This window comes from Dromaius novaehollandiae, chromosome 1, assembly GCF_036370855.1.
Source record: "Dromaius novaehollandiae isolate bDroNov1 chromosome 1, bDroNov1.hap1, whole genome shotgun sequence".
Classification (NCBI taxonomy): Eukaryota; Metazoa; Chordata; class Aves; order Casuariiformes; family Dromaiidae; genus Dromaius; species Dromaius novaehollandiae.
Window position 1 is genome coordinate 139,948,950 of NC_088098.1, and position 16,458 is coordinate 139,965,407.

At 36.9% G+C, this 16,458-nt stretch overlaps 1 protein-coding gene across 24 annotated transcripts in view; it reads right to left on the reverse strand.

The window, feature by feature from the left end:
* The window catches only part of TBL1X (transducin beta like 1 X-linked), a 205,618-nt gene that overhangs the window by 102,487 nt on the left and 86,673 nt on the right, over positions 1-16,458 (reverse strand). For 5 of the 24 annotated variants that reach the window (XM_064500610.1, XM_064500605.1, XM_064500643.1 and 2 more), the window contains one exon: positions 6,879-6,940. The exons of 17 other annotated variants lie outside the window; for them this stretch is intronic. The gene's annotated coding sequence lies outside the window, so the exon portion shown is untranslated. Of the gene's footprint in view, positions 1-6,878; positions 6,941-13,415; positions 13,636-16,458 lie in introns of all 24 variants that reach the window. 2 more of the 24 variants (XM_064500594.1, XM_064500590.1) reach the window with 1 other exon arrangement.

Below are 16,458 nucleotides of genomic sequence, written 5' to 3' on the forward strand. Positions count from 1 at the left end.
TAGCCCTACCTCGGGCAAAAGTATAGAAGAAAAAACAGTAGGGAAGAAGAAACATAGTCCCCTCTATGTTGCCCTAACAATCACCATTAACTGATTTAAAAGTATAGATGTTTTAAAAAACAGTATAATTCATGCAACTTTTGCCCCTGAGTAGTGTCACTCTAACCTAAGAAATGAGCTTTGAATCTTTGGCCTCCAGTTGTGCAAATACCACATTACTTTTAGGACGCACACCTTGAATGTACCCAGCTGAAGAGCAGCACATGAAAGGAGCTGTTGTTTCCCACATACGCACAATACAGAACGTATACAGTTTTGTAGAGCTGCGACAGGAACATGAACTGCAGCTGGCAGCAAAGCCGGAGCTAGTACGATTTTCTTAAACAGCGTTTAATATGTATTGCCAAGTATCATCAGCTTCATTTTCAACTAGCTGAAGTTTCCAAAAGATTTTGAAGGTGGGACATGATGGACACTGCAGGAGTATAATCTTGATGTTGCAGAGGCATAAATAATCACTGCAAGGTCAGGCTTGGAGAGAAATGACTGCAATCAATTCATCAAAAACAGATAAGGCAGGCGTGCCTTGGATGCTCCCGCCACGCAGGGGTCTGGGAGCCATTGGTCCCCAAAAAGCTTTTATAACTTCGGCCTGGCAGCAATCTGCATACACACCGTTGCAACCAGATGTACATATATGATAATTAGCACCTACACATTGCATTTGCTCCTTATAATATAGCAATTGTACCAAACATCATAGGCTGGAAGCTGCTGAATCAGGAAATGGATCAGAAGCTAACTAAAATGTCTTTTTAGGTATTGATTCCTGCTCCCTGTTTCATGTCAGCTTTCTAGAATCCATCCAACACAAGCCCGAAAGGGTAATGAGTTTCTGAATACACACCCCAATGGTGCACACTGCATCAAAGCTTTCAGTAATTGCCTGGATGCTGCTTCCCAGCAGTACTAAACAACTTAAATATAATTAGCTGGAAGCCTCATGGGCTGCATTTCCCCATTGGAACACCTCTTACACTAATCCATTTATCAGGCTGACAGATGACTGAATTGCTGGTACTATGGACCCGCTGTACTAGTATTTCACAAGTCAAAATTTGGACTCCTTACTTTTCCAGTGTATTTTTGCAAAAGAAAATCCACATTATTTAGAGTGGGGAGAAGAACAAACAAACAACACACTCATCTCTTCACAGTACTAAACAATGTTATTTGTTTGATTAGCCCACTAAGTGTAACGCTGGAGCTATCAGGCAGAAAATGCACCTCATGTACATCCCAGGGAACTGTATGATGCCAAAAATAACAAGGAAATGCACAAATACAGGAAGAACTGTTGGAAGTTTTCCAGACGATCAAAAATTTTGGAAAGTTTGGACCAATGGATAGTTTTAGAGATATCTCTCCTGCAGATGGTCTGACATAGCTCTCAAGTAGAAATTTCTGCATATTATTTATTTCCTGTATATCCTTATGAATGATAGGTGACAAAAGAAATTTAAAAAAAGGCTTGGGCTATATATATGCAAATGCATATGAGTTGAACAGCACACTGCCACAGCACTATGCATTTTGTAAGCTTCTAAGGAATCATGAAGGTACAAATAAATGTTTAAAATTTTATTTCTTGGGCAGAGTTTTCCAATGGTGTAATGTAAGCTGTTCTTCCATTTTCTCCCTGTGGCTTTTGTTTTCAGACAAACTCCAATAAGCAGACCTCTGCAGGGGCTGAAGTCATTCTGACTGCAGGTGTCTTCCCAAATGTGTCCCACTATTAAATGAAGACACTGTAAAAATGCTAAATTCTCATAAAGTTATTATTCTTTTAACTAATGAAAAAAAGCTCTCTAGGATGTTGTACACTTAAGCTTCTTTTATACCAAGGTGTGGGACATGGAATAATATGGGATAAAATTGGTAATGGCTGGTAAGGAGATACAGAAAAGGGGTTTTGAAAAGGTGCCCTCCTCTTAGGCCTCTTAGGCAATCAATAACCCATATTCTGGACTGGAATCATCAGGAACCAGCTACAGCAGTAACACTGTTTTATTTGGTTACTTCCCCTGGATGTTCTCACCAGGGACATAGAAAATGTTGATGTTGCAATACAATAAGAAATAACTTATTGTACTATTTCTACAGGAGCCTAAGCGATCTGCTTGTTGTAGAGCTGACGGTTACTACTCATAAATTCTCTTAAAAATAACAGTACACGTTAAAGTTAACCCGTGCTCTATTTTTTCTTTTACTTGCACAAGGAAAAGTTTTTTAAAAGAAAAAGTTTATAAAAGAAAATTTCCAGTACAATAGGGAGAGAGAAAAAGAAGCCTGCCCATGTTTTGGATTTTTTTCCACTCACTAAGGGAGAATACAGATTCTGAATTCAGGGCTAAGCACTAGGATTAGCACACAAAAATGGCAAAGAAATTTTACACAATCCAGGTCACTTGAATTCCTCAGGAAATGTTAACCTGCTAAGAACATGCAAAAAAACTATCACTACACTCTGAAACAACACACTGAAACATGGTAAAAAGTTCAGGTTTACGTATCTTCCCATTCTGTCCTGTTCTGTCCATCCACACACTGTCTCATCTTTTTACCTGGAAAGATGGACATCAGTAGGAATTCGATTTCCAAAGAGTGACTACTTAAATATTTAACAATGGAACTCATGATTGAAATACAGTTATTCAGCGATCAAAACCAAACTGATTCAGCTGTAAACCAAGAATCAAAAAAGATGAGAGAGCGCCAACGTTTCCCAGAATCACAGACCAACCAGCAATCTGAGAAGGTGGCTAATGAATAGCAGCTATTGGGACGTTACCAGACTTCATTTTTGAAAATAGTCACAGGTGTTTACGCTGTCTGGTAAAATAACTAGCAGGTTGTAAAATACTAAGCTGTTGGAGAGTCGGAGACTTCTTTGTGTGAACCTAGCAGCAGAAATTTCAATTTCACGTGCACTCTCCTCCCACTCCTTCCCTCCGGCTTGAAACTGGAAAACTAATTGCAGGGATAGTGACTTTTGCATTAGCCAGCCAACTTCCCTATCATTCGAAGCCAATTCCTTTTTTCTGAGCTTCACTTCCTCTCTTTAGTATATTTTCTACCTCTACAAAAGAGCAGAACTGAGCAAGGTCTGCCTCAAACCATACAAACCCCAATACTTGTCAGTCATACATTCACATGCAACATCTTATTTCACGCATGTGTTTTCAAAGACTCCTTTAAAAGTCAGTGGCATTAAACAGAATAAACAACAGATGCAATCTTAAAAACATTTTGATGTATAAAGTGTTGAGAAATCTTTGAGTCATTTTTAATAAAATAGACCCTGGCCATCAACTTATGTAAGTGAGACACTGTGTTTGCCAGGCAGGGAATGGGACACTACCCTCACTTAGATGCTCTAAGAAAAAGCTTGCTACACTGTCAATGAAATTGAATTTCCTGGGTGCTACTTCTGATTTGAAATGATTCTTTATTTCTTAAGGTAAATATAATCTCTTTAAAGTATTTCCAAAATTACTACATAAACAGGTTCTTCCTTTTATTTTAAGCCAGGGCAAATATACAGCAGCTGTATAGTTAAAGACTTCCACTAAATTCTTTTTTTTAATAGAAGCAGAAAATAAAAGTTTGAAGAGATAAAAGGAATCATTTAAGAATAAAACTTACAGCTGGAGACATACTTCAAATACACAATAGTTACCGGACACTTGGAGGGACACAGTAAGAAGTTACATACTATAAAAACGTAGACAGTATTTTGTAAGCGCCAATAAATGGCTGTTCTAAAAAGCATGTCAGAAACAACCTAATATGCTGATCTGCAAGCAGAACCCTTCTTTGTAATACTTATTTGAAAACTTAACTTTTATTTTCAGCAACTATCTTCAGCATTAGAAGATGCTGACTATTCGTGCAAGAAGATTTTTGTGCCATCTCTGTCCCCGGAGGGTTACAAGGCCCAACTGGACACAGCCCTGAGCAGCCAGGTCAGACCCCAGAGCTGGCCCCGCTTTGGGCAGCAGGGTGGACTAGAGTCCTCCTGAGGTCCTCTCCTGCCTAAATTATCCTACGATCTTCCAGTATTAATCTCTGTGCATAAAAATCACATATGCCTGTTGTACTGCTTACATCAAAAATGAGCTTAATAAGAAAAGTAATAACACAAACTTGCATAGTGAATTCAGACAGATCTTAAAAGTACCAAACAGGAGATGCTCTTTCTGATCACACAGAGTTTATGCTGGTTAAGCAGCTATAACAAAGCTGAAGACTTGTGACTGAAAACACAGGAACTTTCTGTTATACTACAAATTAACTTTTGATTTTACTTTTTCACTTGACTTAAAATTATTTCCACAGCTCTAATAGTAAGAATTCTTTATATTAAATTAGATGACTCTCACAAACTATGTGATTTATAACCCTTCCCCCAATTAAAATGCATCGCATACGCTAACAGGTTATATTGTGTAGATATCAAAAATTCAACTGAAAATACTGGCTAGAGAAGTATACTAAATTAAGTAAAGAGCAGGAACATGAGCTTATCTAGAGTAAATATGGCTGTGAAAAACCTTGGCATTTTGAAACAGGCAGACAAAAAAAACCCACCACACACATATTGCACAGACTTTGTGGTAAAGAGAACTGGTCTGGCAGCTTCTTGGTCCAAAGAACCCAATCCTCTGAGTTGGCTAGTAACCTAAATATTTCCCTGTATTTGAACTTCTGGATAAAATATTGTAAGAGTCTGCAGTACAAGTGAAATTCCAGAAAAAACAGAATATTTTCAAAATTAGCATAGTACAGTAAATAATTTCTTTTGGTTTCAGTCCAGCTGATTTGTTAATCTGATTAACCTGATGGTTGATATTAGCTGTCTCATAATCTTGTTACTAGATACATCTAACGGAAGTAAACAGGGATGTATACCTCTACGCTGAAACCACATTCACCTCTCTTGACTAGTATATGTGAGAAAAGTTTATCTGCAGAGTGAGACTGAGATAAATCCTTGTAATGAATCTGACTAAAGTGTTATCTCTTAATATATGTGATGTTCTTTATATTTATGCAATTCTGATACCATAAACAGTATGACCTAACCATCTTTGTTTTGTTTTAGTTCTTCCATGTATTTTTAAGAGATGGAAAAAGAAATAAGAGAGAAAATAAGAGATATTTTGGCTAATAAAGCTCATATATTTTTAATGATTCTCCACTCTGTACTTTAGTGAAAGGGCACACATAAAGACTAGTCAAGATCCTAATATTAGTAATTGGTTATCTAAATAATTTAACCAATAAATATTTTATAATGTCTCATGCTATGTTCAGACATAGTTAAGTTTGTAAAGTATGTTCTAGAAAATCTTAATACAAGCATCGGAAATTAATTAAAAAACACACATACACACACAACCCCAAACCTTGAAAATTCAACTGATTAGTTAAATATGTTGGGGAAGGTGAAATACTTACTGGAACGTGGGAAACTACAAAGTTAAATCGTTTTCCTGTGTCCCAAAGCTTCGTTGGCCCTGCCGCTCCAGCATGAGAGCTCAAGGTCCTGATTCTGTTACTCTAAAAAGGATCTCTTTAAAGACTGTAGGACAAAGCAGCTTAAGAATGGAAAGGGTAAAATGCTTGTTATTAGTCCCAGCACCTAGAAATGCCTTACAATATTTAATACATAATTGTACACCAAATTTATATAATAAATTCTTCCAGTTCTGTTCAGTATTATGTCTGTTTTTCAAATGTGAAAGTAAGAAATTGAAGTATGTTTGAAAGCCATATAGATCAGGATAATAATCTGAATTACGATGCAGACTACTTAAATTCGTACCTACATGTACTGTACTAACTTAACAGTGCACCTTCATGTAAATTTTATAGCAGTAAATTTTCAAGACTAATTTTGTACAGTCAGTATTGCATGTTATTTTTAGTCAGTACTAAAATGTTATTTTTCCCAGGGTCTGAGAAGTGTGATTATTGTTGACGTCAAAACAAAATGGAAGCAGCTGCATCAGTTTTTTTATGCTTGGGAACTAAACTATGAACTAAACTATGAAAAGTGAGAGCAACTATTTATACAGAAAGATACCTATTTTTACTGTGCTGTATTAAATCAAACAGAACCTTTCTATTTCATGATGGAACATGTCAGGGATATTCACACCACTTAACTTTGATTCCAATTTAAGTATATGTATATGGATGCTGATGCCTAAAGCTGCACTGTATGAATATTTAGTCTTCATTATAAATAAGTGGTTTCCTTGTATTACATTAACAGGAGAAGGACCAGATAGCAAAACATTCACTGGGGTGAAAAAAAAAAAAAAGAATTACACCAATGAGATCAGCAAGCAAAAAGGATCATTAAGAGCCTGTTTGCATCTCAGTTTACAGATTTTGTTTTGCTTTGCAATTAAGTGTTTTAGGGAGGTGCAAGGTGTTACAGTCATTTTTTGCTCTAGCCTTCAAAATTATTTAGGAAAATTCTATTCTGGTACAGCTTTACTTCTCAACTTACAAGGCATCAGAGAAGACCAAGTCTTTGGCTTCTCCATTCTGCTGAGCTACGTGAACAACTCTTAACTGAGTGACATGAAGCATGGGCTAAGAGGCTGAGAGACTCTGCTTAGAAATTTTGGAGGACAGGCATCAAAAGTTAAATTTTATTATCAGGGTAGCAATAAACCTGGCAGCCAAATTCCCCATTTTATCTTCTGTAGTTTGTAATTTCAGGCTGCAGTCATGCTTATTGTTCTGACTGCAGCTTCACTGGTGTAAACTTATTCCCTTGATTATCGTAATCGCTCTTCCCTTACCTTGATGCCGAACACCGCTGCCCCTCAGTATCCATGGAATAACTGCTTATGTCAGAATGGTTCTGATTAAAAGAGTTCAGAGAGTTGGTGTTAAAAAGGGTTTAAACTAGCCTAGATTATAGCGAACAAATCAGGTCAGGGAGTGCCTACAGGATCGATTAAATCTCAGGGGTGCAGTAAGGAACTGTGGGGGACAGTAGCCTGTTCAGCCAATTCAGCTGCAGCCAGACTAGCGCGTAGGAAACACAGAGAGAGCTGTTCTCCTTCTTAGGTTTCTTTTTGTCCTCCCTCCTCACGCCTAAAACCCAGCATCCCCAATTCCCTGATTCATGCTGCCTTAAAACAATTACCTCCGTCAAAGCACATTGACATTGTCCTTTATATATACATATGCACATACATATATGCATACATACATATATGCATACATATATATATATATATATATATATATATATAACCCTCAATAAACTAGCAATGAGTCTAAAATACAGTCATCTTGGTGTCCTCAGTTCACCTTGTTATTGCACCTCCAGTTATTGCAGCACATATGGCATGTAACATCTCCCACTGTTTGGAGACTCCCCCTAAAGGTGAGCCGTATGTTTTGCAATACCTAGACACAGCAGGCTAAGATAAGGAAATCTCTGCAGCCTTAAGGCAGAACTGCTTTGATTTCACTGCTTTGTGTCCTGTCTTTATTTTTTTTCATGAACGATTTAGCAGTTTAATTTATTTGGCCTAAGCTTAGAGGAAAAAAAAAATACTTGGGTGTACGTGCATGTGTGTGTGTGCGCGCGCATAATAACTAGGAAATCTCTTGTGTTATCTGTCTGTCTCTATAACATTACCTTCCACTAGACAAATATATTTTTAAACAGTCTGGAATCAAAACAACATTCTCAGCATTCAAGACATTCTGTCATCACTGCCCATTTGTTGCCCTCTAGGTTTCTCTCAGCTGGCATATTTCCCATTTAAGGAATTATCAGATTCATTACTTAGACACGGCAGCAAAATAAAACAAAAAGCTGGATTATTCTATAGAACTCATATTCTTCATTCATTGTATAAAATTCAGTGCATGAAAACTGAACATAACAGCAAATGGAAACAATCTCTCAGACTTCACAGTCCTCCCTTACTATACTCTGCAAAATCTAATTTTGACTAAGATGCCACAACACTTACATTATACATATCCTTTATTTCTTTAAAAATGTTTAATGCCACATATTACACTAGCCTGTTTTGGAGACCTAAACGCTATGCTCACAGGCACTGTGTCTGTTTCTACTGCAGTTCTAACAAGGCCTCTGCTTCTGTATACTGCTGCTTCTACTCTGTTTTACATAAAGAATTACTAAATCCTATGTTGCCGTTTTCCTTACATCATATTTTTTCACAGAGAAATAGTAAGAAAAAAGAAAGAAAATGTATTAAAGTGAATAAATTACGAGTTTTACATACCAAGAAGATTCAGGATTTACTTGGCTGATGGAGTAGCTTGAATGTCAGAAGCTGTGCTGCAAAGCCACACTTGCCTGGGCCCACCTGGTTGCAGCACCCAGACTTCTGGTAAGCACAAACCATGGTTCTTTGCACTGTAATACACTAAATCTCTCTACAACCCTTTCATATCAAACTGTGGGAAACTACTTTCTCCCTCTACATAGAAAGAAGAAAATGTGGGAAGGTCTGAAGAAACATCTCAACATCTTTCTTCTTTACTGTGGAGTTAAAGCAGTTACCATCTTCTTGCCAAAGATGAGAGAACTAATAAAAACTCTTATCAAATTCAGGTTAGGGTTTCATGTGTACATAGGTGTAGAGTGTGTATATGCATGCACAAGCACTAAGCTAGGGACAAGATGAGTATAAGCTTGAGAAATCCTAAAGTGATTAACGTACAGCAAACCTGCTACCGAGCCAGAACAGACTTACGGAGACTTGCTTTCCAGCATCAATACTAATCCACTGTCTTATACTGTTGACAGTATAACACAGCAATTGATCGATTTCTTTTTAGAGCCTCCCCTTAAAGCTTAAAAATTCATGATTCACTTCATTAATAATCTGTATGGCTTCCCATATTTTTTAAGTGGTATGAATAAATTTATCTGTGGTTGCTAATGGCCACGATATGGGAAAACATTACATATGAAAGGCACTGTTTCACATGCATAGAATCACTGTCCTTAAAACAAACTGCAAATCCCAAGCAAAAAGGACCACAAGTGACCAATTCTTTTCATTTACTGTTAAACAGAATAATAAGAATATGCTCTCTGTGCAAAAGAAAAGAAGAATGGCGTTGTGAAGAAACGTTGCAAATGGAGGAAATAAGGTATACTATTGTATTTGCCACATTTTAAGGCTGGAAATTATTCCATATACTCTTTTGGGCTCAGGCCTTTCTGATCTACGTTTTAGAAGATAAAAACTCATTTAAGGTTTCATGCTATGAGACGAGGACTACCAAAAAGTATGCTGTGTTCAGAAATTTAAGCAGTGGTGTGCTCCATTCCACTAGTATATCTAAACAGATTCTCTGCTAGGTCGCCAGGTTCTCAATACTGTCTTATTTAATAGGCCAGGCTAGGGCAACAAGCACTATGTTTTGCCATTCTGGCCATAAAGTATTAATAAATAAAATACAGAGAAATCAAACTGACTGCTTTAGTAAGATTGAATCAATCAACCGCAGCAATTACCAGAGACGCAGACTTACAAATATGTTTCAGTCTTATTACATGTAGAAAGGCATAATAGCATACTATCTCATGAAAGATCTGACCACCATGTGGGTAATAAGTAATTTTGTGCCATCAGAAATGATAGTTCATTCTACAACCTAGAGTTCCAAAGAACAGTGGGATATATTGTAATATAATACAAAACAATACAAGATAAGCAATGTATAAAGGTATCTATCATAAAGTAATACTATTATGATTTTTTAACTACATAAACCATGGTTGATGTCTGAGCGATTTCTATGTTGTGTGCATTGTAATATAAGCTCTGGAAAAACAAAACTTGTTCTGCAAAGGTTAAATGATCTTGTTTCTCCTTTTTCTTGAGATGCTCAGCTATTCAAAATTACATAACTGAAGCGTGTTTTTAGATGGAAAAAAATACCTTGGTTCCAAAAGAGGCACTGGCATGACTTTCAGAAATATTATGTTAAAAATCAACCATCATAAAAATTGTATTGTATTGACTCTGACTCTAAAAATGCACTCTAGACTGTCATTACCATTAAAGGTGATGAATATATTCTAATTCACTGGTGATTTTTCTGATGCAGACATCTCTCCACCACTGCACTGCACTTCTTCCTTCCCAGGAAAACGGGGACCAAATACTATCATCAGATGGCAACAGACACCCATCACAGGGCTAGTAAACGGGTCATTCATCAGCAGTCTGCTGAGATATGCAAATATTCTGCAAAATTCTTCAAAGCAGAAGCATGCCATTAATTTTGGTATTTATTACTTTCTATGAAAGATAAGTGACTCAACTTCAGGAATGGCTTTACAAGGCGAATATTTTGTCCCTGTCTAACGCTTATTTGCTGCGTGACTTGCCTGCCTATTATGAGACTGTGCTTATTCCAAATAATAAATTAAGCAGTAAGACATGACAAGCAGTGCACTTGTAGGCAATTTACTTACCACCTGAGGCATGCTACAAAGCCTCAAGGCCAAAGGCTGAGTAACTTTAACCATTCAATAAATGCAATAATAATCAAACTGAAATACACTGCTTTGAGAGACTTCCATCACGATACGGAATTCATACACAGACGAAAGCAGTTCTATGCATTTAGTGAACATTACTGACATAATAATGACATTGTTGAAAAACTTTTTTAACCGTGACTCTAACAGTGGTTTACAATACAAATTAAATATGGAGGTTTCTATACATTGTTCTAGGATCAGACTTTGCTTGGGAAATGACATAACTACCCACAGACTGGAGGTCCAGTTTAAAAAAAAAATGTGTGCATACATATAGATAAGCATTGAAGGATAGGACAGTACAGGACAGGGCAGGGCAGATATCAGTCACTCCAGAGATTTAGTGACCGACCTGTACTATTAACTGGATCTATCACATTTTTGCAATCCTGATCACGTAACAATTAATTAATGCCTACTTGTGGAAGCAGCAAGGAATTAATTTAAAATGATTTATTTTTTCCTAACAGCAGTAACTCATCTCATTCTGAAAAGAACGAGCCTAGACACCGAGCTTTGCTATTCGGGCATTTTGTTTCTTTCGTTGCTGCAGGATTAATGAGCAAAACAACAACATTATTTGGGTTCATGACCTACTCTCTGGTCACAGTAAAGTTCACCTCTTAAATAAGCAGTGTGATAAGCTGGCTTTAATTTGCATTCAGCATCCTAACATTCGACGTTGTTCATAAACTCGCTCTCCTGCTATGCTTTGTAACTCTCCTGCCTAATGCGACCGCAGAGTCTCCCCACGTAAAGGACAAATCACTGTTTCCTGCGTCCATGTGGAAACACGGGACAGGTAAGGCAGTCTCATGATTAACGTTTACATGCTCCGAGTGATCCAACCTGTGTGAACTTGCACAAAATAATGTGTGGCACGCTTTGCATTTAATTCCAGGTGTATATATATAAAACAGATTTAGATTTCTGTGATGTAGGAAAAGATCAAATACACAAGACAAAAAAGCATGTATAATACAACAGGTTTTACATATTTATCTCAAATTTGTATGGTCATTAGCTTTCACAGGTAGTACAAAACCTCTAGTGGAGTATTATGACTTGTTTAACCCTGGTGTGGAAAGCTGCCTTCCATATAGATTCCTAAAACCTCAGCTAAACCCTTAACAGAAAGATTAATCTGACTGAGAATAAAGGACGTAAAGATCTACTCATTAGGTGGAGAGACTAGGCACTAAACTATTTTATAAGAAAGAGCAGTATCTATTCATTCTATCCTCTTTATTCTGCTGAGTCGTAATCTGTAAAAAGGGATGACTAAAATATATCTCAGCCTCTTATGAGATAATCATTACTTGGAAAGGCTACACCACATCCCGCAGCAGGAGGGAGCCCACTTGGCTCAATAATTCGAAGAACAGAAACTGCTATGGTCTAGTTTTACTTCAACAGGTGGCACAACGTTTTCGACAGGTTTTCACAGGAAACCCACAAAATATTTTTTCTATTTTTTTTCCTGGACTCTCCCTCCCACCCCAAGCATATGTACCTTAGGATTTCATAGATACTATAAAGGCTGCATAAAATAGGAAGAGTTGCCTTTTTTCTTTTCTTTCTTTCTTTTTTTAAGTATCTAACTAAAAAAAAAAAATCAAAAACTAAGAACTAACTACTGTCTTCTACCTCTTCTTGTCGTTTCTCCAACCATCTCACCCCACCCCAAAACACGAAAAGGAAAAAGAAAATCCATCCGCTGTTCGAGACTGAGCACGAGCACATGTAAACTAAACAAAACAACCCCCAAACCCTTTAGCTAGCTAAACACCAGTGGACTGGTGTTTTCTATTTTCCTTAGGAAATGAATGGTATCACATTCAAGCTCTTGGCTGTTGAGGACAGAAACGTTACAGCTCTGTTATGGGCTGCCTCTTCTCCTAATGCTGAACCAAAACATGCTAGCAAAAAACTCCTCAAAGTACCGAACACCATTTTTATTCTCTGACTTCACAAACTGTATTCTAAAAAAGAAGCTTCTTACTGCTTAGTCAAGATAAAATGCAATTTACAGTCTTACAGTAAAAAAGTGTACTCATGCATCATTTTCATAATACTGATTCTTTTGAACAATTTGTTGTAATGTAAACATTTTCCATAAAACTCAATTCTGTATAATAAGCTATATTTATGTTTATTTTAAGTTTAAAATTAAAAGACCATAACAACACATTTATTACATCAAGTCAAACATCCACTTCAGCCAGTCTCTCTTCTTTGATCATAGCCAAAAGTGGGAATCGAATAAAGAGCATATGAACAAAGCCCGGGCACAGTGGTACTCTCGCAGGCCCCAGCGGTCTGCAGTCCTGGGACCTCCTCACGCTGCCAGTATCAAAACACAACAGTACATATACACCAGGCTTCCAGGCCGGCGCAACATTAATGCCTAGTACTTGCAATTCATGACCTTGGAGAAAAAAAATCCATCCTCTGCGGAATCGTAACAGGTATCTTGGTAATCTTGGGGGGCAAAATATTTGGCTGTGATTTTAGCTATCTAAATGCTATTAGTTGAACATAACCCTGTCCTTCTTCATGTTTTATTCAACGTTCAAAGTATTAAAGAGATTCTAGCATTTGGCTCCTCCTTCAGAACCGGCAAGTAGGGCTCAAATCAAAAACCATACAAATATAAATATTTCTACAACAAATCTGCACATGAAAGCTATGCATGAGGACTGGAGATTTTCACAAACGTTCATTAACAAAATGTCCAAATTTTCAGGCATGTGAGCAATAGCATGATCTGTAGAAGTGACTGACCTACCTGAAAATTAGCCACAGGAATGCTTTTGCGCCTTTCTTCCTTTTTGAAAATCTGACTTCAGGCACACTGCATCTCTGCTAAACTGCTCTTCTTTTTGTGTGATGGTAATCACTTGGCTTTGCATCTGAGAACATATCCAAAGTATGCAGTGATCTTGAGGACAAGCCCATCAGTCACTCATATTCTCCAAATATTTAGTCCTTAGACTTCCATAAAATTCCTTTAAACAAGAGACAGAATTGCTGCATTATTGCTGAACAATTCTTGTATTTTGGAGTTAAAATGCCTAGATTTCAGTTTCTTATTTTACAGCTGCTGCTACACTGTCTTCTACTTTATTCTAGTTGAATAATTAAATACCCTTTAGTCCTTCTGACAGTCCTAGACTCAGCATGGCTGTTAATCAATATCACATAAAAGGGAATTAGGCTTAGGCAACTGTTGCACAAGGCGGAATGGGTAAGGTAAGGGGGAAAAAGGCTCTTTAGAGTAGAAAACTAATTTTTTTTTTGCATTGTACAACACATCTTACCAAATGTGCACAACACATTCATGAACACACAATACATGCACAGATGCACAGCAGAATTCAAATTAACCTGTGGAATTTAACCTTGTGTTATAATATGATGGCAACCAACAGTCACTTCTCAGTCCATTCTTTTCTAACTTTCCATTCTTCACATGTTCCAGGAATCAAAAAAGAAACCTCTTGGCACAAACATTTTCAAAATACTCAGTTTACAGGGTAAATTTGGCTACATTAAACCATTTCTGAAACTTTTACTGTGTCATTGCAATAAGATTTAAAAAAGAACACATTTAATAAATGTGATCTTGAATTCTGCTCAGTGCAAAAGAGTTGGGAAGACTCATCTTTCCAATAATTTGAGGAAAATTTCTAGAATCTCTAAACGGCTCACAAAATACATATCTTTTCTTTCTTTTCTTGTACTGCAATTAATGTGTTTTACAACTTAATAAAGTTTATATAAGATGTGCAAAACATTTAATAAAACAGTTCTGCAGTTGGAACCAAATCAGTAAATACAAGATGAATAATCTGGAACTAGTGAAATGAACAGTGTATTTCTGGTCCCTGTGTCCTCCAATATCTTAAAACCAGTAGATCTCAGCCTCTCTTTTTTGGTTTTCTAATCAAGCGACTGTCTCGGGGAAGGGAGGGGCTTTCCTGCCTTGTAATCTCCGAAGCAGTTTCTCATCTTTAAACTATTTGCTAAACTTGATAAGCTGAAATGAAGAAAGCCTTTCACCTGCTGGAAAGGCTACAGTTACCAAAATTGGTTTTATTACCTTGGCCAGGTCCAGATGTATATCTGGAGTCTTCTCGCGGTTAAGCAGATGACTTTCTCTAAAACTCCAGCAGGAAATGCCTACTGTCTGAATACTATCTTCATTATAATAAGGAAAATAATAAATTCAGGACTTAATGGTATGTCATCATTTTGCATTACTGTTCCATTTCTAGCAAAAATGCAGCTATTTTATTTTTAAGAGATTCAAATTGTCCTTTGTGATTCATCAGGACCTACTCATGCTTCAGCAACAGGCTTGAGCGGACGCAGCATGTCAAGCAACACTGCCAGACTTGCAGGACGTTAATTTAAAAAGCTTGTCTGAAAAAATGGAAGTGGTAAGTACAACTATGATACAGGCATATAGAGGAATCAAAGTAAGAGACTAAAGACAAAGATACATAAATAAATGCACAGCCCAGTTCCTAAAAGTTTACATTAGCAAATTAATCTCTCTGCAGGGTCACAACCAAGTGCTGTTGTATTTGTAACCTAAACTGAAGCCAAAAATAAATATATATGGAAGTAAAATTTAGAAGACAAGTATTCCACCTTCAATACTTAGTATTCTAAGAGTACTTCAGGAGATGTCTAAATGCAAAGCAAATAAAAGAAATCATGTTTGACAGAAATACCACTTCTTGCTTAAAAGTGGATCTCTCTTAAATGTCTTAATAATCCAGTCTACGATAATGTCTAATAAAGTAGCTCACTATGCAAAGACCTTATTTCTCCCTTCCATTGAAATGTACTGTCACACAGGTCGGTCTGTTAACAGGGCATCTTTGCCCCTCCTCCAGAGAGTTTTCCTTTGACACCATCTTCTCTAACTGGGCGGCTCTGACTGGGACGGCAAACTGCACGAAACAAACCCTTCTTTAGTTAGTGTAGATTGCTATGCCATGAATCAACAAATACACACTGGTGCTACCGCTATAGTTGTCTCAAAGGTCTATTAATTTGCCTCCAGTCTCCACTAAAACTCAGATGCCTTAATCCCTCATATGCCACTCACCTCTTATTTTGCTATGTGCCAATTCTTCATGCTAAAAGGCAGTCTGTACATGTATGGATTTTTTTTTTTTAATTATGTCTCCAACCTACCAGCTGTCAAAATCTACTTGACATTTACAATAGTGTCTGCAGAGTAATCTGTATCTATTTCAGTTTTTTCACTGTCAACTACTCTTGCTCTTACTTTATGAATACACTTTCATTGTGTACGTCTCATACAAAGCTTATCATTTTTGGTATACATCTATATTATGGTTGAATAAAAAATCTGAAATACAGAAACAGTACATTCTTCAAAGATAAGATGAGGATGAATTACATAATAGGTACTGAACAACTCAACTCCAATTTGGCAGGCAGAATGCACACACTTCTTTGTTCATACATTCAGCCATCACTTTGGACTCAGGAAAAAGAAGCTAAATTAAGTTTGCAGTGGAGCTAGGCTTTAGACCTCTGCTAGAAAGTAAAAACTACATCAACCAACCAGTAGTCTGATTAAATCCAAAATGTTTTTATATTTTCCACTTAAGGGTGGAAGACAGCTTTGCTCTTTCCTTCTCCTGCAGCTTTTGACAACAATGAACTGCCTCAAGAGATGAAAATAGCTTCTTAGCCTGAAAATCATACAGAAAACATCAATTGCCCTTAAAAAAGAAAAAGAAAAAAAAAAAGGTTATGAATGTCTGAAAGTCTGGACAAACCTTTCCCAG